This window comes from Aquila chrysaetos, chromosome 14 (genome assembly GCF_900496995.4).
Source record: "Aquila chrysaetos chrysaetos chromosome 14, bAquChr1.4, whole genome shotgun sequence".
In the NCBI taxonomy this organism is placed as follows: Eukaryota; Metazoa; Chordata; class Aves; order Accipitriformes; family Accipitridae; genus Aquila; species Aquila chrysaetos.
In genome coordinates this window covers 18,610,810-18,638,037 of record NC_044017.1, presented here as the reverse complement: position 1 = coordinate 18,638,037, position 27,228 = coordinate 18,610,810, and positions in this window count along the sequence as shown.

Genomic DNA, 27,228 nt, shown 5'->3' with positions numbered 1-27,228 from the left:
TATACTTTGGCTATTAGAAAGTATAAACCAAATAGTGATAAACAGTGACTATTTGTTGTTTAGATTTATTTTCTGAGTAATATAACTGGGTGAAAAAAAAAATCCTAACCTAGTATTGAAGGATGTATCATTTTTAATCTCAGTGCTTTGGCTACTGCCAACATCAGATAGGGTGTCATATTGCAATAATTCAAAGAAAGATCTCTCTATTAGTTTCTCTAAGCCTTTAAAGTAAATGAAGCTGTTACAACAGGAAATGTTAGGCACATTCTCTAATTCTCCTCAGGTCTGGGACCTAAATTTATTTTAAGGAGAAATTCAAGGTAAACTGTATTTTACTTAAATGCATTAATCTTTTTAACCATTATTGTTTGATACACTATCCAGGTGTTATTTTTCTTTTCAATGCCTGCAGTAAAAATTGCCGTTGCTCTCTTTTGCAGTTCAGACGTGGTAGCAGCAGCATATTAAGGCTGCGAGCTGCTACCTAACATTGCTAACTTTAGGAAGTGATATTCTCTAATTGCTCGCACCCAGCACTTAAATGCACGCCATACTCCGAAAGGGTTAACCATCCGAATCTGCTGGAGCAGTGTTTCCTAAAGAACAATAGAAAAATCATTAGTGTGTTAACTGAAACAATACCATACTTTTCTCTCTATTGTTTAACCTTTTGTCCACATTACAAATATCTCAGCGTAGTTCTTATCTTTGACCTTGAGGGACTGTAGCTTTATCAGTGCTTCCGTTTAGATCACAGATGACCTTCAGCTGATATCATTGAGCCCTGACCTGCCTCAGTGATCTGCTCGCGCAGAATACATATGCTGAACAGTGCTGGTGTGTGCAGTAGGGGTAAGTGAATTATTTACAAAAATTTGAGTTGACACCTTTTATCAAATGTGGAAAGATGAAGACAAAACAGCTGCTATTGCTGTCGTAAGCAATCTGCTGGTGATTGAATAAAAGTGTCAAGAAAATGGCTGCTTGATGGCCTTTTGTTCTCTCTCATCCAGCTTGATGTTAGTTTGAGCTGTCAGTTAGGAATCACGGCACAGTGATTTATCAATAGGCTGAGTGACCTTCTCGTTCCGCCGGCGCTAGCGTGAGAAGACAGCACCCTCTGCTGAGGGCGGCCGCCGCTCCCGGCTCCCGCTCACCACCTCCAGCACCAGCAGGAGCCTCAGATGAGACTCGCCCCCTTGGGTTTTTTTCCTTTTCTGCCTTTGGTTTGTTTTTATCAAGTCTCAAACGCTTAGCTGGGAACGCTCAGGAAAAAAAGCAGCAGCTACCAACTGCAGTGCAGATTCGCAGGCTTTCTAACGAAAGGGAAAGTAGTAAGTGAACCAGTCCCTGGTACTCGGGCAAAACGAACTTGCTGTAATTAGACAATGGGACGTGGAAACACAGCGGCGGCGAGGCAAGGCCAATTTGTGACGTGGGTTTGAAACATGGTGCTTATCTCGCACCCGATAATTCCTGCCTTATTTGCATTTATTCTATAGCTCCCATTTTTACACCTGTGTTCTCTCTCAAATATTCTCACGCAATAAAGTACTAAGTCCCACCAAGTCGTACTGCTTTGTTGAACTTCTGGGACTAAACAAGCACTCGGGGTGTTTCACGCAATGCACTTGTCCTCTGCCAGAAGCTGGTCCTCCTTCCACCCAGTGCACCAGCTAGGAGCATCCCTCTCCTCTCCACGCTCACCGACTTCCCAGTGCCAGCTGACCCCGGCAGAGGTTTTGAACTTTCAGGACATCAGTCTCTGCTGGGTCTTCCCCCGCATGTAATCTTTCCGTCCCCCCTCCACACGGCCACCCTGCACCCCGCAAAGCGGAGGGCAGCCTTGGCGGCGGTGCAGATCCGGGCAAGGGCAGCCTGCGAACAGCCAGACCCAGCTCCGTCGTCCCTGTCTCTTCTGCCGTGTGCTCTGCTTCTGCTAACAGACCCCAGGACACCTACAGCCAGAGAATGCTTTACACCTCATTATTAGCAGCTTTCAAAGACATTCTCATCAAAAATTGCTGTCCGGACCAATTCTCTCTCTTCCAGGTTCTTTTCACAGCTTTCTGTTAAATTTAAATTTTACTCAGTTTTTCTTTTCTCTTTAGTAGTCTTCTTTTCTCACAGTTTGTGGGACCGATATTCCTGTACTGTGCAGGACAGTACAAGTCCCTTCTTTCCTTTCTGGAGAAGAGTCTTTACTGCAATTATCAGCTCAAACAGTAACTGTTGATACTTTTAAACTCTTTTTTTTACTAAGGCTAAAGTAATGAGTGATTTTTTCTTTTCTTCAGGACTCCACTTTTCACACGTGCATGTGTGCACGCATAACAGCCAAATTGCCTTTGTTTTTTCCTAGTAGGGGAGAAAAAAAGGAACCAGTGACTCAGAAGGGCTAGTATTATTTCCTCTGTACATGGCAGAATTTAAAAGTAATTCTGTGAAAGAAGTTTTGCTTAAAAACTGCTGTGATAAAACAATGATTAAAAATCCCAGCAGCTGCTGCTGCTGAGAAACAACTTTTTAATTCTTCTCTTTGTTGTTAATTTCGCACAGCAGGGTCCTTTTTGTGCATTTATTTAATCATTTCCTTTTAGGACCCACAAGTTAAACCAGTTCATAGCCAAGGAGTCTGGTTCAGCACTTAGCTGAAGTTTAGTGAAGTTTTGTGAGTTTTGTGCATATTCATCCCGGCCAGATCCTGTGGTTAGATCCATGCAGCAAGAGACTTTCACTGACACAAAGACTCAGATTCCAGGGCCAGCACCAAAGAAATGTCATTCAGTCGAGGAGAGAGAGTCTTTTGGTGGCACAGAGATGAGCAGCAGGTTGATGAGGAGAATCCAGATCAAAGGATATCCTTGTAAATCCATGTAGTAACCCAAGCTGATGGGGTACTAGAATGACAAGAAGTATTTTCATTACTTACAAAGGGACACAAATTTCTAGGTCTCTGTCCTAGGCAGGTGTAGACAGCAGCTGAATAAGGGGTTCACATTCCTGTCATTTCAGCAATGCTTTTCTCAAAAAATATATCTTTTTTTCCCATTTATTTTTATAGCAGTTTCCTTCATTTTCCCTGCCTTGGTTTCACGGGCGTGATTTTTTTTACATTTCTATCCGGTCAGAGCCAATGATCTGAAATAGTACAGTTACACTGGTGCTTATCTGACAGAAGTGAAATCAGAATAACGGCCAACATTTTCTAGGGAGACAAAGCATCTTGGCTGACCCTTCTTTGTGCTCACAACATGGCTACCAGCTCAGTGCCAAGAAACACCTTCCTGGCTTGGATGAAGGTTACCAAATTGCAAGTTGTGCATAGGTCTTAAAAGCAAAGTTCTTTAGATCATAAGAGTCTGTAATAGGACATAAATGGACATTTCATCTATAAAATGCCTACTCATACACTGTCCTCACACCACAGCTAATGCATCAAAACATGAAATGGGTTCTGTGTGACAACTTATTCCCCTGGTTACAGAAAATAATGTCTTGTATTATCAGTAGATATTCTATAGTACTTATATGTTCTACTAAGATATCTTGCAAACGTTTTCTGTGAGCTTTGTTATCAGTTTATATTATTTCAGTAAAAACGGTTATAATATTTTGTATTTTCTTGTGTTTAAATGGTCATTCATTTAATTTACTTGTTGTTTAGGTGCTCACTTCATTTCTCTCAGACTTAAACTATAAGAGCTGAAAAAAACCCCTGTGTTGAATGCTCTAGTTGCAAAGATCAGCAAAAGTAGAGAGGGCACATATCTTTGTGGTTTGGGATCATTTTCATAGGGTTAGTGTTCATATTTTTAAACAAAGATTTTGATCATTTGCATAAAACATACTTAGCATCTTTTATTGAAGGATATGAAATAATTTTAAAAGCACTGAATATAAGCAGAACTTCTTGAGGAGATTAGGCCTTTTTAGGTGGTGTGGTGGTACTATCTGTTAAGAAGGCTACCCAGAACTTCTTCATGCAAGACCCTGTTTTGCTTGTAAGAACAAAATTAATATTTTAGGGTGAAATGTTTTGTGCCAAGCATCTGCTTCTGGCCCTCACTGCACTTTATCCCTCTCCTTTCAGCACACATCCTCCACATGCAGAAGCACAACTCTGCGGGGCTGTGAGGAAACTCATTGTCTTCGGCACGAGCCAAATGTTCTTAAAGAACATCAGAAACCCATGCCTGCACTGGACAGGACATCTGTGTGGGGCTTGGATGGCACCAGGGCCCTTCTCATTGTCTATCAAAGGCTGGGGAAGTTGTTTGGGACTGTAAGACACAGCCTGCTGGGACATGGCATGGCAATTTTGCAGTGGAGTGGAGGGAGGACTGTTTCCAGCCCAATCCCAAGCAGACATTTCTGGGGACATCTACGGAGGCAGGGGCATTTAATTACAATTAAACTCCAGTTTACTGTTGGAGCAGGAACTTTCACCCCCCAGTAAGCCCACCTCAAATTTAGTAAATTACAAATCTCTGAAACTATGCCAAAAATGCTTATAAGGGAATAAGATTCATCAGATTAATTCCTGAGAGATTCTATCCATGCCAGACATGCTCCATCCATCACAGCTGAAAAGCGTTTTCCTTGCCACTGAAATTGGAATTAAGGTTATCTAGAGGTAGGTGTCTACACTGCAGCTATACTTGTGTAAGTCTGTTGGGAGGAAACAAGGAGACAAATGGGATAAGGACTATGTGAAAAGATATTGGGAAGGGGAGTGAGTGGATCTGGAGGTAGGTGTGCAGGCAGCTTGGGAGAAGAGTTTGGACAAGAAGCTGGAAGGTGGAAAAATGGGATTCACTCCACTTGTTGAAAAGCTTGAGGGGAAGAGACTGAGCATGATTTGGTGAGAAAATGGGGAGCTGGATGGGGAGTAGGTATTAAAATTGTGTAGAAAAGTGCAGCTTGGAGGAAGATGCTAATGTCAGTCCAGACTAGGGATGAAGACATGCACAGTTTGTGCCCCTAAGTACATTGCTCCTAGAGAGTGGAAGGAAACCCAATACTCCTAGGTCTGCTGAGAGCCAATGCCTATGAAATCCACCACAATGCCCACACAAGACATGTGCATTGTGAAACAATCTTTATTTGCATGCCCCACCTAACTTTTGATGTACTCAGTGAAGAGGATGAACCTGCTGAGCTACCAGACAAACAATCTAGTATTCCTACCCATTAACTCAAGTGGCTAATGTTTTTGTGATTGATGTCCACCATCCAGAAAGCACTACCAATGGCTGTTCATATGACATAAAATGACATTTCTCGGTAGGATTTCTTTTTTTCAGTTTATTGTCTTAGAAATAAAACAAAACGTGGTAAAAGAACTTTACAAAAGTCTGCCACTCAATGACTGTGAATCATCAAAATTAAGGTTACCTCCAAGAACTCCAATTTGACCCTGTACCTATATTTTAAGGAGTCTTTAAATTGGCATCATCACATTCTATTTTTTTCCCTTGCTTAATTCAATTCATATTAAAGCTGATGCTCTGTTAATGAACATACGCAATATTGTTGCCTCCTCACTGTTCAGTGTATGGCCCAAGGTCTTACTGCATATGATTCAAATCCTGCTCTGAATACAGAATTATTAATTTCCCCAAGGGCTTCTTTGTAAAACTTTCCTAAATATTTCCTAGACAGTAGTGAGTTCACTTTCATAACACCTCTGGGAGATCAGTGTCATTATTCCCATTTTACAGTTGGGAATAATGGCACAAAGAATGTGGGGCCCAAAGTATTCACTAGTTTGGGATGTTCAGTTTAAGAACAACAGGACCAAGTATTTATGGGCATGTAGCATTCTACAATAAAATTACAATTTACTTCAATTTCAGTTGTGAGTGCTTATTGCTTCTGTAAATCAGACTCCAGACACCCATAACACAAGAAACACACAATTATTGACCACCTGTTCAGTGACTTGCCAAGCATCCCACAGGAATTCCCTGACAGATGCACAGATAGAGTAAAATTCCCTGTGGTTGCATTCAGCTCCCTTAACCATGACACCTTCTTTTCTTTTTTTGCAGTCTCTTATCTTGGCCACTATGCATGGGATTATTTCATCAAACTTGAACCACCTAGAAGTTAGCCCTGAGCTGGTCATCATGCCTCTCTGCTGACAATAAGGAGACTGGCTGAATCACTAAACCTCTGTAAGGATAAATGGGATGGGGGAGTAGGTGCCCGTCTTTTCCCACTGACTACAGAGAGATCCCAGACTAGCTTAGTTACACCCAGCATTTAGAAGGCTAATTTAAGGTAAAATGAATCCTTCCCAGTATAACTTTATTTTCTGTAAGAAAATACATAGAAAGCAGCACCCTTCACAAAAATGTGATAAGCACCCAGTGCCCAGGTTCAATCTCTTAACTAAATACAGCAAGAGTTACATATGTGGAGCACATAAATAAAAATAGCTTCAATGCATATGTCCAGTGGGGGTAAATTAAACCATAATCCCAGCCTTATATCAGTCTATATAGCTTCTGAAAGTAGCTTAGTCACATTCTTTCAACACTGGTTTTGCAAGTAAAACCCTGCTTAACTCAGCCAGGGCATGTCCTTGTCTCAGCCGTCCTTGTCATCTCTTATGCACATTACTGCCTGTATTGTCACATTTTGTGATAACAATAAAGGAACCCACGTTCTGTATCGTAACAGAGGGTGGAATTTTCAATCCACAGAGAATCAGCCCAAATTCAAAGCCCAGGTCCAACTCTTTGTTCAAAGCTATATGATCAGTGACCTTTAGATCAGACAGTCCACAACATGGCTAGATCACTAAGCTTGAATCCAAATTTTGGAGGGTCTAGTAAATCAGTCCTATCATAAGTGCCTGTGTTCTCTCTCTAACTAACAGAGAGAAGTAGATGGTTTTAAAGAGCCCTAGAAGGTAACTCTGCCTACGTAAATCTAGGCATCCGGATCTTACTCCGCACCTGGAATCTGACACTTAGAATAACAAAAAGCAAAGGACTTGACCCAGCCTTCTCCAAGTGAAAATCATGTTGAGCGTATGATATTGACACAACACTGAAATCTGTCAATGAATCTTGGTGCTTTGGAAAAGGCTGTCTCAAGACACCATAAATGCCAACAAAGTCACAAAAAACCAGTAGAGAAGCCAGTACAGCCTTGAGAATATATTACACCTGAATGTTTGGAATGAAAGAGCTATCAAACTTCAAACAAAAGTTAATGTGTACTTCTTACTTGTCATTACCACCTCTCTACATGGATTTTGCAGCTTGGACAATTTACAGTTGTGACCGTCTGTCAAATTATAGCCAATGTCTCAAACTTTCATTAAAGAACTTTGGTGGAGAAGACAGCCTCTGTAAAAGTGCTGGAGCTGTGTGAACAGGAAAATGTGGCTGGAGGAGAAGACCCCATGGGGGGTGGGACCGTGCTTCTCCAAAGCCACACTTCCTTATCTTAAGCAACCATGAGAAGAAGTACAACGTCTGCGCCTGAAGGAAAGGTCAGACAGCAGTCATGCCTGCAGGGAGGGAGAAGCAACTCCCTGATGACCCCCCAACACCACCGACCCATTTCCAGAGAATCCTGGGAACGTGAACTGCATATGTCGAGACCACCAATTCATTTTTGGAACATTCCTGAGTTCACACTGCACTTGCTCACTGATGGCAAATCCCCACCTACCAGGGCAGACCCTTTAGGTATAAAGGAAGGGAGGATGAGTTCTCAGCATGCACCCTCCAGAACTGGTCCTCTAGACCGGCTTGACCAACGCTGGACCCAGGACTGGTGAAATCCTCTTCTCTCTTTCTTCCCCTCTCTCTCTCTCTTTCTCTTTCTCTCTTTTTTCCACAGTCCTACACCTCATCCTTTTAAACACAAACAGTTGACCAAGTCTTGGACTAGGCATGGATCCAGCCGCCCCTGGGCTCCTCTTTGAGAAGGAGTCTAGAAAGCAAGGGGGTCTGCTCTGAACCTTGTGACTCAATGGGAGGGCTCGCCTTATTTTCTTCTGTGAATTGATCCCCAAATAAGTAAGGCTTACATATGGTTAGCACATGTTGTACAGTTTACTGACATAGCTTCATGTTCCTTTTTCCATTTCTTTTTCTGTACCTCCCTTCTCCTTTCAAACGGTGGCTTAATGACATGATGCAAAGTTCACATTGATAAGTTCACTTGTACTTGGGCAAGGTTAGCTTGGTTGAATAAATGTTGATTGCTGTTGAACTTCCCTGGTGTCATTTCACCTCAATTCTGACAAAGGAAATCCACAAACCTGAGTCGCTCCAATCTTGGGGCACGACGACAGTTGCTGTATCAAGTGTCTTAGCGAACTCCATATGTTGCCTTTGTACTTTTACAAGTATAAAATGATAGGGTGCTCTCTAACAGCAAGATCTTAGACCATTGGCACAGATGTAGCGTAAAAGCAAGCTCAGTTCTGCTGGTCTGAATACCTGGTGCATCTCCAGATATCCACAACTGACTGCACAACAACGAGGTGCACAACATCAGCTACACACCTGAGGCATATCAGCTCTAGAAAGCGGTACACTGCAGCTGCTGCTATCTCCTGTGGCACAGAATGCATGTTCATACCACCAAAATCAGAATAATAGAGCAGAGCACAAAAGGTAGGAATGTTGGTATAGTGTTCAGAGTGGGTTCCAGCTGAGTATGTGCAAACACAATGCACAGAAAAACTCATCAGTTTCTCACTGATGAAATCCCCCAGGCTGACTCTTCATATATCAGATTAGTGGAAAACTTCATCAAACGCAGGAACAGAGACAGGTAGGTCTTGTCAGGATTTACAAAAGACACAGGAATACAGCTCATATCCAATACAGCATTGCCTCTCTGTGCTCCATTTATTTTTCCTAAGAGTTTGCACAAAAAGGTGCAGCTAGAGTAATCCATTTCATGGGTTAAAAAAGTTAATCTTTTCCAACCTACAATATTTTTTATTTCACATTCTCTTCAATCTCTATGTCTTCAATGTGCAGGGATAGTTGTCTGCCTTAAATCTCATGCACGTATGCATCATGACTTCTTCATAAAAGGACTGTAGAATGTTGAATAATATGTAAATTTTATGTTGTAATGAATTGGGTCCTAAGATCTTTAAAGGTCAGACACCTGATATAATACATCATGTTCTTTAATATCAACTACAAAATAACCGTAATAAATTTTGCCACTACCATATCCTCACACGCTGTTACCCACAAAGAAGCACCAAAGGAAATGTGTCATTTGTCAAAACATGTAGGGAAGCTGACGTGTGTACAAGTAATTTTGAAAGTATTGCTGAGGTTAGGCATAGTTATACAAGTTACAAGGTTGACTTTTGAGGGAAGTAACACATTGCCAGTGAGCCTGTTGCTTAAATTCCCTAGAAGATTCCGAAAGCCACAAGGCTATTTCTTTTAAACTCAACTCACATCTAATGAAATGCCTGTGAATTAAAACTAGCTAGCAGAAGCTAGACACGTGGCAAATTGAAATTATTGCTATTGATGTGGAGTAAACAAAACAAGAAGCTGTAACTAGGAGAACAGTTCATTTAGGCACAAATTCAGTAAAGCCTTTAAGAGCACTCTTTAGGCCCAGAAGTTAAATGTGTTTAAATACCTTGCTGAACAGGAGAGTCATAGACATATGTTTCAACTTAAGCACATGCTTAAATGTTTAATATAAGAGGTACTGAGCAGTTAAGTTCAATAGGTATTTCCTTAGCAGAAATAACTCCTAGCAATATTAATGCAAACAGGAGGAGAGGTAGACAAAAATGTGGAATATACACCAGAATTCGCATGCTGTGATGACTGGATCTGAGACCCCTGGGGCACACCGCAGCATCAAAAAAGATAGGACAAGCACAAAAAAGTATGTGGCTCCCTGGCAAAGTTTGACAAAGATAATATGTGAGCTAATTTACTGCTTCTTCACAGTCTGCACAGGTAGACAGCAGAGCCAAGGACAAGCAGTACATATACTCACTGCTTTCTTTTCTCTACCAATTTGTGCCTAGCATTCCTGTCTCTGAAATGTGAAGGCAGTGAACCAGTTACAAGCTATGCAAGTGGCAAAATCACCAAACTATACTTTATAGAAATAATAAAAAATAGGAAGTGTCCCTGACCTTCTCAAAGATAGCAAAAGGAAACTCAGGAATGGGGCAGATCCTGTCAGCACAAGAAAAGATATGTCTAACCGTAGGGAACACCACTGATAAGGTTTTGACACTTAACAAAAGGGAACTTCTTATTAAGTCAATAAATGGTTTGTTGTTGTACTATGATCACATCATGTAATGCTAACAATATGGCACATGTTCCCAGTCTCCTGGTATGCTCCTCCTTGTATGGCTGATCTTTCTCCCACTGACAGACTAGGACTGAGTAGGATTTTGCTTCAGATTCACTCACTTAAATTTAGCCACATCCAATGTAGGTATCTATTTGAAAGCTAGGTGTCCAAGTTCCAATTACAGTCAACAGAAAGATCCAGGGCTCAATTCAATTGCATATGTGGCAGCTTCTAGTGCCACCTGAGTCACTCTGGAGCATCCCAGAGAACCTCACACTGCTACTTCAGAAGGTCTTACCTGAAATGGAGCTGGGCATGTATGCATGGGACATGAATGGGGCAACTGATTATACTGTGAGCTTAAACACCCAGCTCATGTACCGGTGTCTGCAATGTAGGCATATCGATTTAGGTAAGAGTCTCAAGGTGACCCCCACACTTCCTGTTTCCTTGGTAAGACCTAGTTAGCCAAGACCAAACTGTCCATCACTTATAAAGTATGGCCTCCAAATAGACTGTCTGCTGCTGGGAACATCAGGACTCCACACTCCAGGCAGGAACGGTGAATGAACAGGCTCAATTTCAGCCCTAATGACCAACTGCTTCCTCATTCACCACAAACAAAGCCCCGATGACCAGCTGAAGCTAGAAGGAATGAATGTGATGCTTAATTTTATGCACTTTTTTGTTGTCACTCATAATGTATTGTTATAGTTTACATTACTCATCTAGTTCTATGGAGTTATAGTCATGGTCAATGGCGGAAAAATAGTCCCAGAAGAGAAAGCCCCTCTGAACAGAAAGCGTAGAAGAGAGGTCCCCTTTGGCCCCCTTGCAGCAGGAACAGATAGGCCTGAACAGAAACAGCGTGAGAAACAGGGAAAATCAATGAGATTTCACAGTCTGTATGTTGGGCAGATTATACGTATCTACCTTGCAAAAGTCTTTGGAAAACTACTGTTTAAGTCTGTGCAGCATTTTACCGGGGATGAAATGTGCAAATTGTCACTTTTATACATATTTCCTATGATACTTTCTTCCTTTGATACCAGCATATAACCATTATGCATTAAAGAAAGAAGAGATTCCCTATTAGTGTAAAACAGATGTATAATATAGGGTTAGCACCTGAAGAATATAATTTTAATTTTGCCATTTCATAAAGAAGCCTTAATTCATAAATGTTAATGACACTGTGGAGTAACAGTCTTTTCCCTGGAGAAAGATTAGACCTTATATCATATTGTATATTCTTGGACACAGTTTCAACCTGGTTTTTATTATCATGTACATTTGATGATTTTTTACAGGTGATTCCATTCCACTTATGGCAAACATTCTCATTTATATGAACATTTGTGATTTTAATATATATGACACAAACATAATTTTTTTAACCATTAACATTTCTGTTTATTTTAAATCATTGCAGTTCACTGTCAAATAGTGTGTGTATACAACAAATTTTTTTACTCACTAGTGTTGTTTACCACAATGTGTGATGCACAATCTTCTAAAACAGTTTCCAACATTTTAAATTAATTCTAATATAGGTTTATCAGTTCCTTGTTATGGTGCAGAACTTATATTAAATTCTGTGATCCATAAAACCTTTTTTTGAATGACACATAGTTTAGTTTTTCATTTAGAGGCTATAAAAGTGTTCACAAAAGTTATGTTGGAAAAAAAATGATTGAAAGTGCTAAAACACTGTACAGAATATAAAATCCTTTCATAGACTTTTTATGACACATGAAACATGAGTCTTAAAGGTTTAATGTTACTGACTTTTATACAAGGCTTTTTAATTCTTGATTCCAGTTATGGTTCTGCAAATGAACTGTGACATTAAAAAGAATCAGGCTGGAACTGCCTTAGCTCTCTCTCTAGATGAGTTTCTCCTGGCCATGAAGGGTTCACATAATCTGCCCCACCCTGCCCACGTCTGGTTAGCACTAACTTGCTTTAGCAGCAGCCAAGTGTAAATCCTGCACTGCATTAAATCTGCCTAACACATCGCATCCTACTCAAATTCGTCATTAAGGTTAGGTGGGCTTATAAATTATTAAGAAGGGTGAAGTGTTACTTTATTTTTCTTTCTCTTAATATTTAATAGTGTGCTACAACAATTGGGCACGTGATTTAATTGACTGAATACAGAACCAGCACTGATACATACTCCAAATAGAGACAAAACCAGTTATTCCATTATTTACATAGGGACAAAGAAGTTCATGCTATTGGGACCAGTGGAGAAACAGGTTCTTACACCTTATAACAGCTAAAGGAAGCCAAGTATTCACACATGGACCACTCTCCCAGCTCAGCAGATTTTCCGGACTCTCCAAAGGAGTAGTGTCACGCATTTTCTGGGCATTTCTGTGGGTGGATCTGTCACTAGATGAAAATTGCATGTGATATGGTCCCAGCCAAATGCAGACATGACCAGGTTGGAGGGGGTTCCCCAGCACACCAAGTAACCTGCAGTACATATACTACATTAGGGACTACGAATGGGCAAAGAAGCTGCAGTCTTGGCCTCCTTGAATCCGTCTCTGCACAGGTACTTTGCATAATCACATTTTGCCTGAAGAGCAGTTCAGCTCCATTGGCCCAAGGACTTAGGGAGGCATGAGAGTGACTGAACTTAGGTTTCATTTGACCTGGACACTTGCAGCTGCCTGCTTCAACAGCTGTATCTGAGCAAGTTGTCTATACAATCAACAGAAAGAAGAAGGGCCTGATTAATCCCATCCTGAAATAACCATTTTACACCATTAGAAATGCCTGTTTCTCTCCACTGAGTACAAAAGCAGCTAGGATGACTAGGTCAGGTGTAGATGTATATATTGGTACGTAAGAGGGATCTTGGCCTTTGAGTCATTTCAACCTGACAGCAGCCAGTCGAGAGATCAGTGCAGTGGCAGACAGTGCCCATGCAAGAGCTGTGTCTTGCAATTATTCACCTTCTGCTATCAGCAGTCAAGAGAAACACCCACCCATGACTGCATCCATAAAAGTAAATAAAGTAGGATAGGACCAATTATTTGGCCCTGTAGGCAAGAGGCATGCTGCTGTTTGCATCTATGCAGCTAAAATCCCTTTGCCTCCAAACAAAATAGCCTTGTCTCTACTTCTTACTGAGAAGAGCCCTTGGCTCATGCAGAACTCTGCCCAGCTATCACTAGAGATAGAGAGCTAATTGGTATGGTTCCTCGTTTGCACAAGTGGACAAGATGGGTGAGTCCGGACTATGCTTAAGCCTAGGCCCCAAACCTGTTTAGTTTACTTGTGCAGATACAGTCAAAAGTTGCAGGTGAAGAGAGATAAGAATATTCTAGGTTCTACCTTCATTAATGTATATTTAATTCTCAATACAATTCCACACAACACGGAAGATTGATAAAGATTGAATTTTTAAGGACATGGACACATTTTCACTGGTGCACTTTATTAAGTACTACTGCATACCTGGAAAACAGGCCATTACTAAATTGTTACGGTTTCTATACTACAATACATAGAAATTCTGTTCATAGCCCAGGTTCATAGAGGCTGTGTACTAGGCTATTTACAAAAAAAGAATAAAAAAGGGAGACTTTGATTCAGATAAAGCACTGTTACACAATACCTTTTACAAGATTATATTAAACTTCCTGTTGTTTGATTGCTAAGCCTTAGAAAACACAAAAATAATTACCAAAGTTTTCATTGTTTCATATGTTTGTCAGAAAAGTAAACCTCAACTGCTGTTACTCAGTAGGAAACCTGGATTAAAACACAGGTACTTCTGGCGTTTTAAACTAATACTGCAGCCACTACTCTGTATTGCCTTTCCCACATTTTAAACACCTAGTCAAAAAGCAAGAGTAGGAAAATGTCACAAATATTTCACTGAAATGTTTCTTTTTTCTTGTCCAAGATGCCTTTTTGTGTGTGCACCTATTTCTGCTATCCATGATTGTACAGTAAAACCTCTTTCAATATCTTCTGCAAAAATCAATTGGCAAACAGATTTTTACAATAACATTATTGGTTTCTATTAAATATATGTATATATCACGCTAACTATCTCCCAATAGAACAAAATGTATACACATCCAAGTGCAGAAATTACCAACATCCTGCTGGTCCTTTGCCATGTAGTATGCCTTTAGCTTGCTGGTTGGTGCAATTGTAATATTATCAGTAGATGGCATGATTGGCTGGGACTCAGTACCAATTTACTTTGGGGCATGATGGAATCAAAATATCTGTGTAGATTCTCATGCTTGCTTTATACCTCATTACAAAATTATTATAGCTGTAGCGATGCACACTTAACCAACTCTAGTGTATGCCATACTATAAGTCAGTGGAAGGGAATCTCACTATTCTCTTTACAGGGTTCAAAAACCTCAATAAAGGTTTGCCGGCTTTTTTTTAATCCGATTACCAAGTGGCAAAAACACATTTACAGCAAAAGTTAATAGTGCATGATTGTGAAGCAGCAATCTAGTTCATGAGCACTGTGTCCAGCAAATGCTATGGGCAATGTGATTCAGCTGCTGATGAAGAAAAATCCACTGCTGTTACCACAGTACATTGATCTATTCCGAACTAATTTCGTAATTCCAAGCTTTGCACTGGTTGCTCTTGAAGATTTGGCAAGCCCATTAAGGGCAGATAGAAACAATTTGTACATTGTATATCAACATTAGCAAACAAACTCTATTTTCATTTTGCCTTTTAAGGTTTTTAATTTAGCTTCTGTCTAGAGAACATGCTTGAATTGTGTTTGTAGGAAGAAATATTATTTTTACACTGTGAAGGAGAAGAAAAGAAAAATAAAGCTGTAAACTGCCATGAAAAGCTGTCGGCTACAAGGGCAATATTTCTCTCTTGGCAGAAAAGCTCCATGTTCTTTTTCCAAAACCCCTCACTAAACTCAGAAACATTGATCCAGACATTTCTATTGCTTCTTTGCTCCACAGGTTGATTACATACTTCATGAAAACTCAGAGCTGTTGTAAATTTTCAAACAAGAGAAAGCATACCGCTTATCCACACCGCAGCAGAAATGTCATTTCAGGTTGCCTTATAGCTTTCCCACCCACTTCCATTCACAATCTCAGGACAGATTAAAATATTAAGTAATGTCGAGCTGTAATGTAATGTAAATACAAATTTAAAGTAATGCCTTGCTCTCAAATGTCTGTAAAAGCAACCTATTATTTTAGTAATTAGAAGACTCCTTTTTCACAAACTGCCACAAAAAGTGACAAAAATGTGCTGAACAAACCAAGGTCAAAATCTGGATTTTTTGTTGCTGAATATCAGTTCCCTTTAAAAAGCATCAGGGTAGGTTTAGTCCCTGGTGTAACTCTTGCACCTCATCACTTTCAGCTGCTCAGCCTGTGCCCAGTTTCAAGTGCAGGTATAGTAGGGAGGGGATATCTTCTTACAGCAGGTCATCTCACTACCTCAGGCGTCCCCTTTCTCCTTGCTCTTTCTGCAGGACTTCCCCACTTCAACACAACCTTTTGGAGCTTCTTTCTATAAACCGTTCATTTAGCCAGAACAAACCCCAGCTGAAAGCTGCCTTTTTGTTTTTCTTTTTTTTTTTAATGTTGTTTTGAGAGATGTCTGCTCAGGTGAGAAAATTATTTTTTCTCAAGTATTTTGAGGAAGGGACGGTTAGAAAGGAAAGTAGCATTTAGAAAGCATCATCTTCTGAGCAAATGTGTTTTACAAAAGAGGCAAGGGATTTTTTGGTCCAAAAATCCAAAATACCAGAATCAAAATAGTTGTTAAATACAGTAATAATGTAGAAAGCAATTGTAACCAACAGGACTACACGAAAGAGACTGAAGTGGGACAAAAGAAGAGGATGTTTTCTTAAGCTATTGAATTAAGGTAGTGACAAAAGATAGGAGGAAGAATGAAAAGATGCAGAACTACAAGATAGCAAAGAAATTATTTTGGATTGAAAGAAGAAAGTTAATTCCTTACCAAAATTCAGTAGAGGTGCCTAACCTGGATGAGTGTTGAAAATAAATAACACAGAAAGGGTGCCACAGAGATGTAAAGCAGTACAGGAGAGAAGCAGCGTTAGAGAAAAGTAGGAATAACAGCACTGGTAAGGAAAACAGAATAGGAATGGCATAAGTTGTTAAGTCCAGCTTTCTGCTATACCAGGTGTAGGTACTTGCTACTGGGACTATGGCTCCTATGCTTTCAGAATTCACTTTTGTTCTGTGCTTCTTTCCTTGAAAATTTCTTTTACCTCTCACTTAGGCTTTCTGCTTGTCCCTAAAATTCTTTTTAAGATATCTAATCTTTCCTGTCGGATTGGGATATTTTCCTGCATGTTTCCCCATGTTCTTTGCATACAAACTCCAATTTCTGTGTTTTTAACTAAAGGAAGTTCCAAGTATCCTGTAGATTTGACTGCCTGATGACTTCATTATCTTGCTTGAAGTTATTCGTCTTTTTTTAAGTTAAGATACCCAGCTACAGATATACTTCAGCTTTTCCTTCCATTGAATTCGATTTGAATCAAAGTGAGATTGCTTGATCTAAGACCAGCTCTTCTATGATGTTTTTATTTTCCACCGAAAGAAAGTCTAAACCAGTACTATCTCCTGGTTCAAGAACAGTTGGTGAAAAAATCTGTTAGTATAGCAGTAAGTATCTAAATCCAGTATTACAGATATGAAAACATCATCTCATGCTCAGATAAATATATATTAGATGTTACTAATAGCACTGTCATGGTCATGATCTGGTTCTGTACACACAGGTAGTAAAATTATTAGTCTAACTAGTACAGCTGGAAAAAATGGATAAGCTTCTGGACTCATGAGTTGTAGAATGGAAAGAACAAAACTGAAACATTGCTAAGACACTGATGGATGCATATCCCAAATAGTACATGTAGTTCTGGAACCCAGTGTCAAAAAGGATACAGTAGCACTAAAAAACAGAAGAATGACAAAGAGAAGAAAGTATAGAATGGTTTCCCATGCAAAAAACAGCTAAATAAACTAGGATCCTTCAGCACTGAAAAGATATGCAGCAGGGTCTATAAATTCTGAGTGGCATGGAGAAATAAAGCAGTCCTACATTGTTCTTAATAAAAGATGGAAAGAGCCTTATATGAAAGTAGCAGATCACACTGTCAAACAAAGGACATTTTTTTATCATCATTCATAGTTAAACTGCAGAACGCTTAACCACAAGAATTTTGTGGATGCTTAATGGCTACATGGGTTCAAAAAGCAAATGGACAAACTAATGAAGAAAAAATCAAAGTCCAGCAAGTACAAAAATATGACTGTTATGTCCAAAAGTCCCTGAGCTGCAAATCAGTGAAAGGTGTGCTGGGCACACATGTACTTCTCTAGGCACTTGCTGTTGGCTGTGTTGGAACTGGGCTAATGGGATTTCAGCTTCAGCACGATACAGCCATTCTTATATTGCTATTAGCACCACTCAGTTTTAGTACACCTTGGCTTCGGTGTATATTGGGAAACAAAAGTAACTCATAATGACTGAACTTCTAATACTTTCCTTCTCTCTTACTGCAGTAGAGGACTGCACACAATTCAAAATGGAAGAAATGTGTTTATAGCTGACTCCTAGCCCCATACTAGAACTTCCCTTATCTTTCTTTTCTATGATTCTGGGTCAGATTCTCTCTTTTCCCTGGAAGCCCTCACTCCAGGGATCTGTGAAGACATAAGCTTCATGTGGGAGGCTGAACCAGAAGGGTCACAGCTGTAGGAGCCAGCTAGCAGAGGCAAAGAATTTCCTTCCCTTGACTCTGCACCATTTACTACGCCTCCTCAATATTAATCTTTTTCTAGATGGTATTTTAACCTACATGTATCATTTTAAATGCTGAAAAAAACCCCACAGAAGTATTATTACATATGGGGCCTGTGAAAAGCTGCTATTGACTAGTAGGATTTGAATCTTGTCCATGGTGTTGATCTATTCTGCCTGCAAAGGGAATTAAATTAATGTCAAAATCTCCTGGCCAATACATATCTACATCCACAAAATGGAAAGCATCTTGACTCTTGCAATAGTGGCACTGAGCTGACTAAAATAATATCCTTTTCACTGCCATTATACTAACACAATATAATTGGGGAATTGCTAGAGTCCCTATATTTAATTTTAGTGCCTCGGCAAATGATCCTAATAGCCTAATGGCTAGATGCTGCTGTTGCTAATGCTGTTCAATTGACTAGGTTTCAAAGTGTATCAATGAGTCTTTTAAGTATCCACTAGAGCTGTAAGGTTTCAGATTACAGGTCTTAAACTATATGTGATCTCTAATGAAAAAAGGGGAAAAAAAAGGAATTGATAAAGCAAGCTAAGGCAGCAAAGTCAGCAAAAATTGCACAGACGGTCTAACTTCACTCTATAATCGGGTGAGCACATAAATTACATTTGGTCAGTAAATAATACACCTGGGAAAGTAAGCAACAATGCAAATAATAATCCATTTTTTAATAATTAAATCTTAGCTAGGTCCTCATTTGGTCACAATGATAATTTTTTTATAGAACTATAAGTATAATCATGGGATTTGTAAAAAAAAAAAAATTGCCTTGTAGCTTTTTATGAAAATTAACACATATCCAGTATTGATCCTGATTTGTGCATGTTAAAACAAGTCTCCTTGGGTAAAATATTCTTAAAGTCAATAATATGCTGTAATCTCATGTGACACTAATAAAATAACACAAATGACAATTCATTTTTGTTTACTTGTCTCCTCTTTAATGGATTGATAAATTTTGTTTAAAAAAAGAAAACTAGATCTTGGTGCATAGTAGGCATATTTCTAAAACAGTTCTGATTGATTTTTGGAGTCATTTTTGAAGAAACAATCAATCTCTAGAATTCTTTCCTGAAACATATTTTAATGGCTGTTGATGTATGTTGTGCATATCACAACCACTGAAAAACACAGCGCTGAAGGTCTTAATCCAGCAAACACTTTACACTTGCTTCCCCCAAGCATTTGATTCCTCCAAACATACACGTATGCTGTAGCTCCAGCGAGGCGCAGCTGATTTCACAGATTTTAAGTTAAGCATATGTGTTTGCAGATTCTAGCCTAAAAGAAGCTGAGATATTACAGAAAACAATTCTGTCATAATCAGAGTTTATCTGTGTGCAATGCCAGCTGTATTTATTTCAAATTGCCCCAAATTAAGATTGCAGCTATTACCCTTCCTCAAGTAGCTGTATTTTGCAACCTCTTGGAAAGAGAATAGAAAATGGTGAAAGTGCTGTCACGATAGTGCTAAGAAGTACATGTATTTACTGAGACAAATAGAACAACCCTGAAACTATTCTTCTGCCAAAGACAATATTGCATCTCCTCAGTTATGGGAGAGAGAAAGAGAAAAATAAGTTATTTTACTCCACCTGTACAAACTGCTAAGAGGAAGTAGGGTTTCAAGGCATTGAGATGCTTTTGAATTTTGTTGGTTAGGTCAAGTATTTTCACAAGAGCAATCTTGGTGGTCTCAGTTGATATTTTGGTGTTCACATAACAGAGCTAAGACCTCAGTAAATGGTAGAAAAAAGAAAGTCCGAATGGGGAAATGGTGCCAACCTATTTTTTCAGAGCAGAGGTGGATTTGGAACAGCATTCACTAGCTGTGAAAGAGTTCTGCAAGCAGCAGAACCAAAATTCTGTATTTGGGCTAAAAGGTAGAGCTCCTGTGGCTGCAGTCTGATTTCTAATAGGGAAAAGTCCACACCGAAACTGAAAAGTTCAGCTTCCCACAGTGGGAACACAGTCTTCCTCATCTGGATTTAAATGTTTCTTGAAGAGGGGACAGTCTCCATATGTGACCATAATGATGCAATTCTGATTTTTTTAGAGAAAAAGGACTAAAAAAGCATTTACTGGAGCAGATTGTAAAGCACCATTGAGTTCAGTAGAAATGTTCATGGACCCCATCTATAGACAAACTTGTTACCCTTCTGCACTGACTACTGTCCAGACACCCAGTTTCCTATGACCTTGTATTTGGGCTGTCCTTATCCCACAGTTCCTGAGATTTAGAAGTGACCAAGCAGTACTAAACAGAAAACAAGCAAAAAAAAGCAAAACTATTTCCTCTTCTAAACAGAGCCTCCTCTTTTTTTTTTCTTTAAACATTTAATTTCTGAGAAAAATCCCTGCTTTCATAGGTTTTCTACAGCAGGAAGAATATTATTGATGCCTGGAAATTTTCTAATAAAGAGTAGTAATTGCTGCAAGTAAACAAATTCATAACAAATTCATAACAAATTCATAGTGTTACCATTTTTTTTAGTTTACTGCTTCTAAAATAACCTAGGAAATTCTTTTTAATTAACAAAAGCAAAGAAAAATGTTTTATATGTAAACCATATGAATTTAACAAATGACATACCCTCAAATTTCCAGTTCAAATGAGTTAAACTCTCTGGCTAAACAAGCTTTCGGTGTTGTTCCTCCACTGTGAAAAGATCTATTCCAGAGACAGATTAACCTATATGCTTTCTGATATCTGTAGGTGTGCATTGGCTGAAATACCTTCCTACCTCTTCCTGATTCAATTTAAGGAAACAGATTACTTGAATTAACATTACCTATTAAGTCCTTTGCTTTGTTTTTGCCTTAAACAGCCCCGCTTCTAGTCTTAAGGCCCTAGAAATTCCATCCGGCCCTCCACCGTTCATTAAAACAAACACTGCCTATTTTATTATTTGCAGTCCTGCCATCTCTCCACTGAAACAAAAGGGTAGATTGTCTGCTGCGGGAGACACCTGGAAGGTGCACAAAGTACAAAGGCCAGAATTCAAAGGAGTTCCCAGTGTATTCAACAAGCAATTACTTCTGCTTGTGATGGGAGACTGTCAGCTTCAAACACGAGGCATTCTTTGGAAAGATTAGTCCAAATTACATTTTATTACATTGGCCTGCTTGGATGGCCTAAACTTCATCTCGTTCTTATTCTAATGGAATTCAATCAAGGGTATTAATATATTGTTTATGACATGTTTGGAGTTCTTGTGTTATCAGCATACGTTCATGAGAACAGCTTCAAACAGTATCAGATAACAGTGAGCTGGATGTTGGATGTTGTACAGCACAGGGGATTTTATCATCTTGTTGAACCAGTGGCAGTGATTAAATTAAACTGTCTGAACAAAGCTTTTGCATGTCAGGCTGTTGAATGGCAAAATGAAAGAGTGACACACTTCAAAGATCAAGGAGAGAGAGAGCTGGAAAACCATACTTACGTAACTTCTTATTTAATATATTGAAAAACTGAACCATTGGCTGCCCTGGCTTTTACTAGCAAATAATCAGAACAAAACATTTTATGCATTCTAGCATTAATTCACTACATGTGAATGCCAAGGTACGTACGAAGTTCTCACATCTTTGTTACTTCTCTCATCTCAGTGAGCACCACACTGAATCTTACTAGTTTTTCCCTGCCATAGTTTTGAAAAACTTCCAGAAAATCTGATTTATACCAATTTCCCTTTCAGCTTAGTTTTCATATTTGCAAGGTCCAAAGGCACAATTCTTACATCTTTTCTAAAATGAGCAATACCAACATGCATAATTTCATAGACACCAGCAGGCCTGTTTGTGGGAATAAAAAGTGTTCATAAAAGTAAGGGCTAAAATATCCAGACCCCAAACTCTTGAAATGCAAGGTGGTAAATAACTTATATTACTTTTTAATAGCAAATCTAAAAAATAAAGAAAGAAAAAAAGAAAAAAAGTGCTAATATGGAAAGACTGGTTGAAAGAAAAGAAAATAAAAAACAAATTATTGACCTACATGCTATCCTCCCAGAGTGTCTGGTTTCTGAAAATAACTACTTTAGGCAAATTTCATTTAGATACTTGAGAGCTTTTAATGTGTACAGCATGATTTACAGTATAGCATACAACTTGCTGGTATTTTTGGTATGAACTCAGATATCTTCCTTTTACCAAATCTTATGTAAACAAATACTGCTACCATTTCATCTATTACACTGCAATCTCCATAAAAAATGGCTTTGTTCTAAAATCCCAAATAAGAGACTCCTAGATTTAAAATAAATAGGCTGAACCAAAAAGCAATTTCTGTTACAAGGTTTAGCTGAATCTTCACTGAGGATGGATTATTGGCTGGGTATTCATTTTTTTATATTCATTACTAGCATAAGTCAAATCTTAAGAAACACCAGAATGATTTTCTTTCATTCTATGCAGAACCCAGAATAGGTCTTGACCTTGTTCAGGGTGTTAACGTAATATGAATTATCATTTCTTATCAATAATAATTTCATCCCATTACTTTACTTTGCACATTTAAACAAGCTTTAGTATGCTTTCTGCATAAATAAATAAATTCCCTTTATTTATACAGCAAGATTAATTTGTTTTCATGTGCAAAAATGAAAGCATCCTTATTTTTATCAGAGCTGTGACTTAAAAACTATCTTCTTCAAAACTTGTAGTGTTTTTATTTGATAGTAATATTCTTCCTTCTTGTAGAGCCATAGTGCAATGACATCCATTAACATTCAAAACTAGAGAACGCTTTCAAATTCAAATCCACTTGAGATGGTACAGTAGCAGAAATGGAGCCTGAGGGAAAGAATTTTGAGAATAAACAGAGGACCAACCCATTAGAATATTCTACTGTGTATATCAGTTTTTATAATTGGTGGTACATATGTGTGTATACATGTTTGTATTTCACTGAAGCTCTATGAATAAATCAATATTTAATATTTATGGCAAACAGGCTAAATATTAGATGTTTCAGTGCACTACAGTCTTTACGCAATAGTACAAAGACATCTAATTATCTGGTGTATATTTAAGCATATGTATGTGTCTGTGCTTATTTAAGAAAAAATACACATTAGCTTTCCAGAGATACTTGTTTATGTTAGACATTTTGGGAATTTCAACCTATGATTTACTATATGTATAATTCTTACTTTTTTGATCTTCCTGTTTTCATCATTAAATAGCACTGTATGTGAGAAGACTTAATAGCCAAGTAACATTAAATGTTGTACTTGCTTAGAAAATGTACTTGCCTAATTTTCTTTGCAAAAAGTAAATACTAAATATTCACTACTTATGAGGCATGGGCAAACTAAGCAAAATAAGGTAACTATTTTACTAAATAACAAGACTATTTTACTATTTTTCCAAGCCATATTTCAATTTAATTTTTCAAATAATTATACCTAAAATGAGTATAAAAATGCTGGCTTTAGTATCATGCAAGTTTCTAAAGTTTGCTGAGATGAACAGCATTATAGTGGAAGGAATTGAAGAAGCTCTCTTTAATTTTAGTTCTGCTACCAGAGAAGTCCAAAAAATGGGTCTCATTATTCATGTGCATATTCATGTAAGACAAGGAGAATGTGACCCAGGTTGTATACCAAGTTATAACATCCCTCTGTGTTGCAGTTTTTTTCACTCTATAGACTAGAACAAAAAATGCATAGTACTATAGTACACAGTATACAGTACACAGTATAGTACACACATGGTACACAGATAACATGTATTTTTAATTGTGTATAAGTAAATGTATATATGCACTGTGCTTTGGGGCTTTATTGTTTTGCTTGCCTAATATAGGTGTAATTCACTAGTAAGTAGGGTGAAAGCATTGAATAGCCATCAGATTGTAATAACAGTTGAGAATTTCCTCCAGTGTCTTTCAGTTACTACGTGATTTACTGACACTTTCCAAATCAGGTAACTTTCAGATATTTGTAGTATAAGGTCCTCAGCCTGTGAACATTTATACATACAACCAGTTCCACTGCACTCAGCAAAAATACTACATGAATAATGGTAGTTGTGTCTCTCAGAACGGAATTCATCTGATCAATAATAAAAGGCTGCATCTAATTTAATCTAGATAATTAGCAGATTAATATAATTTGATTTATCCATAACAGTAGTCTAAAACAAGTCAGACTGTGCCCCAAAATTGTGTCTCTCCACCAACAAACAAACATGCCTAAGGCAACTAGCTCAGTAGTAGACCTTGTTATGGCAAATGTGAAGTTAGATAAGGTGAATCTCCAAGCTAAGTATCTGCAGTCAGGTTCTAGCATGAGAGAAACAGGTCTCCATCCCAAACTATTCAAGTGCATGGGAATTCCTCTGTAACTCGTAAGGGAAAAACAAATATATTCAAGACAGGATTGTAATCCAAAGCAGGAACAAGATGAACACTTTCATGGGCTATATAGGTATGAAAGAATCCACCAACACTCTTTGAGCCATTTGTTCCTGATCATCAGCCTTCCTTAAACAGGTTCACTTCAAACAATAGTAGTTTATTAATTATATTCTCATCAGTGAAATTCATATTGTTTTCCTGTAGATATAAAATAGAAAGAGTGTTGTGCTTCAGTGGTATTATTCACCATGGAAATGTTTCAGTTTCAGGGAAAATGACATTTGGGCTTCATTCCCTATATTGCTAGAGACTTCCAAACCCTGGATAGGGTCTGGGGAAAGCTGCTTGTGAATTCTTTTTGTTACCATGCTATTCCATATGAAGTCATGCAGACACAGGCTTAAATAGTTCCATATTCCATATTGAAAGTGGAAACAACAAACAGCAGAGTCCTGTTTGTCTAGTAAAAGCCTCATTTAGAAGAGCACTTTACAACATGACTTTCTGCAGCTAGAGGACACATTACTTCAACTAGAATGCCTGAGGAGTCCATTCCCATTCCTAATATCTAGGAATGTATTAATTATTCTTAAACATGGCTATTAGAAGTGTTAGCACATCAATATAAAGCAAAGAAAAAGGCAATTTAAAGTGTGCAAAAGGAGCAAGGCAATATTTTACTGTCTAAACTATATGCTTGTGTTAATACTTGTGGTCGGAATCCATCATCATGCATCAATGCATGCCAGGTCGTATAGGAAGGGAGCACTACTCTAACTGGCAGCCATAGCATGGATCAAAAGACCAGAGTGATATGCTAATTTGGTTTAAGATGAATAAGCATGTCAGCTGCAGCATTTTATGTAAAACAGAACTTGTGAAGTTTTACAGCCAGGTAGACACCAGAAAGGAATTACAATAATCCACCTTGGAGGTGACAGAAGTACTGTATGGATTAGCGTTTCAGCTGTGGCCTGAGAAAATATTATCCTCAACCCAGCAACAGCAAGCACATAAATGAGTAAAAAGTGTAGTGAGGATGGCATGTAAACGACCGCTAAAGAACACAAAGAGTAAGATGACTATGACTATCTCTGGCAAGGGATACGGGGAAAAACGCGGCTACAGACAAACGACACGAGGAATCCACTGAAGTACTTATATATGGCTTTTATCTCCGTAGTATCTGAAACACCTTTGTACCTTCATCAGAGGGCCCTTATTCATCAATGCATTTAAACTGGCAATTTGAGATAGATCCAGGAGAGCTAGAAAACTCCAACCAGTGCCTAGTAAGGAGGGTGACCCCTACTACTCGCAGCACAGGGCTGCAAGAGCTGTTAGCTCCTGAAATGCTCCTGAATGCCTAGGTAGTTGCTGTGGTCCCAAAAAAGAGTTATTCCCCCTACCTTTGCTCTTGACATGAATAATGAGGGATTTTTCTTTTTCATATATAGTTCGACACTGTGTTCTAATAACAGTTCTCACTTCTTTGCATAAAGATTACCATCTACAAAAGGAGATGTAGCAAAATCACTGGTGTATAACATGGCTGCCTACTTAAAAATGGAAAGTCACACTGAGAGCATAGTAAGCCAGTGAACCTGGATTTGAAGTGGCTATGAATAAACTTACAGAAGCAATTAAAATATTTGTTTAACATTCCATCTTAAACATTTGCACTCTAGGAAACACTTGTACAAGTCTGGCAGCATTGGTTAGGCCTCCATTATCCAGTGAGAGAAAAGGTGCTCTATGCTGCCTACAGGGCAATTATTCTGGACATGACTTTAAAACCTGAAGCTTGTTACATGTATATACTAATGTTCCTGTGCTTCGTTTTGTATGAACAAGGATTTGCCGAGTGCCAATGTACCAAATAATATTTCCTCAGGGAATTAAGCTGGACATGGTGTGAGCCTAGTTTAAACCATTATAGGAATATAATATATAAAATACAAAGATTATGCATTTTGATAAATATGGATATAATTTCTTTTTGCTTCACTGGGATAGGTTCCACCTGGACAGGTGTTTTATGGGGACATTCCCCATGAAACTGATTATCCTTATTCTATTGAATGCCAACAGGCATTTTAATTGAGAAAATATTACCACACATTCAGTGTCAAGTAGTTTAATGGTGTTTAACCAGGTGCTAAATAAGTGTCAAATACTAAGCTCCACACTTCTAATATGTGTGTTGCAAAATAAAGATTAAGCAGGTATATTTCACATATACATAACCAGGCATAATTCTTGTACTGAGTAGCAAATAGATAAATAAATAAGGCTTAAGTGTACAGGATCTAATCAAGTGGAGCTAGATTCACAGCTTTACTAACACATGAAAATAATTTTATAGGAAATATGCAACGCAAACCCCACCAAAGTAGCACACGTAGTTGCAGTGGTATTCCATATATTCCTGCAAATTTATGCCTTACATTAATTTACAACAATGAGCAGTTTGATAAGTAAATCAGTCTAAGGGCTGTCCGAGCTTCATTACACAGCCACATACTTCTACTGTCACTGTCTTTGTCAGTCCTGTCTTGCTACTCTTCTCTGGGTGTCAGATTTGAAATTGGCTCATGAACTTTTTCAGAACTTTATCAGCAGCTGCATTACATTAAAATAACTTTATCGCTCCCCCTTTTTCTTCTCAATTTAGATAACGAAACATTATAAATATCTCTACTTTTCTGTC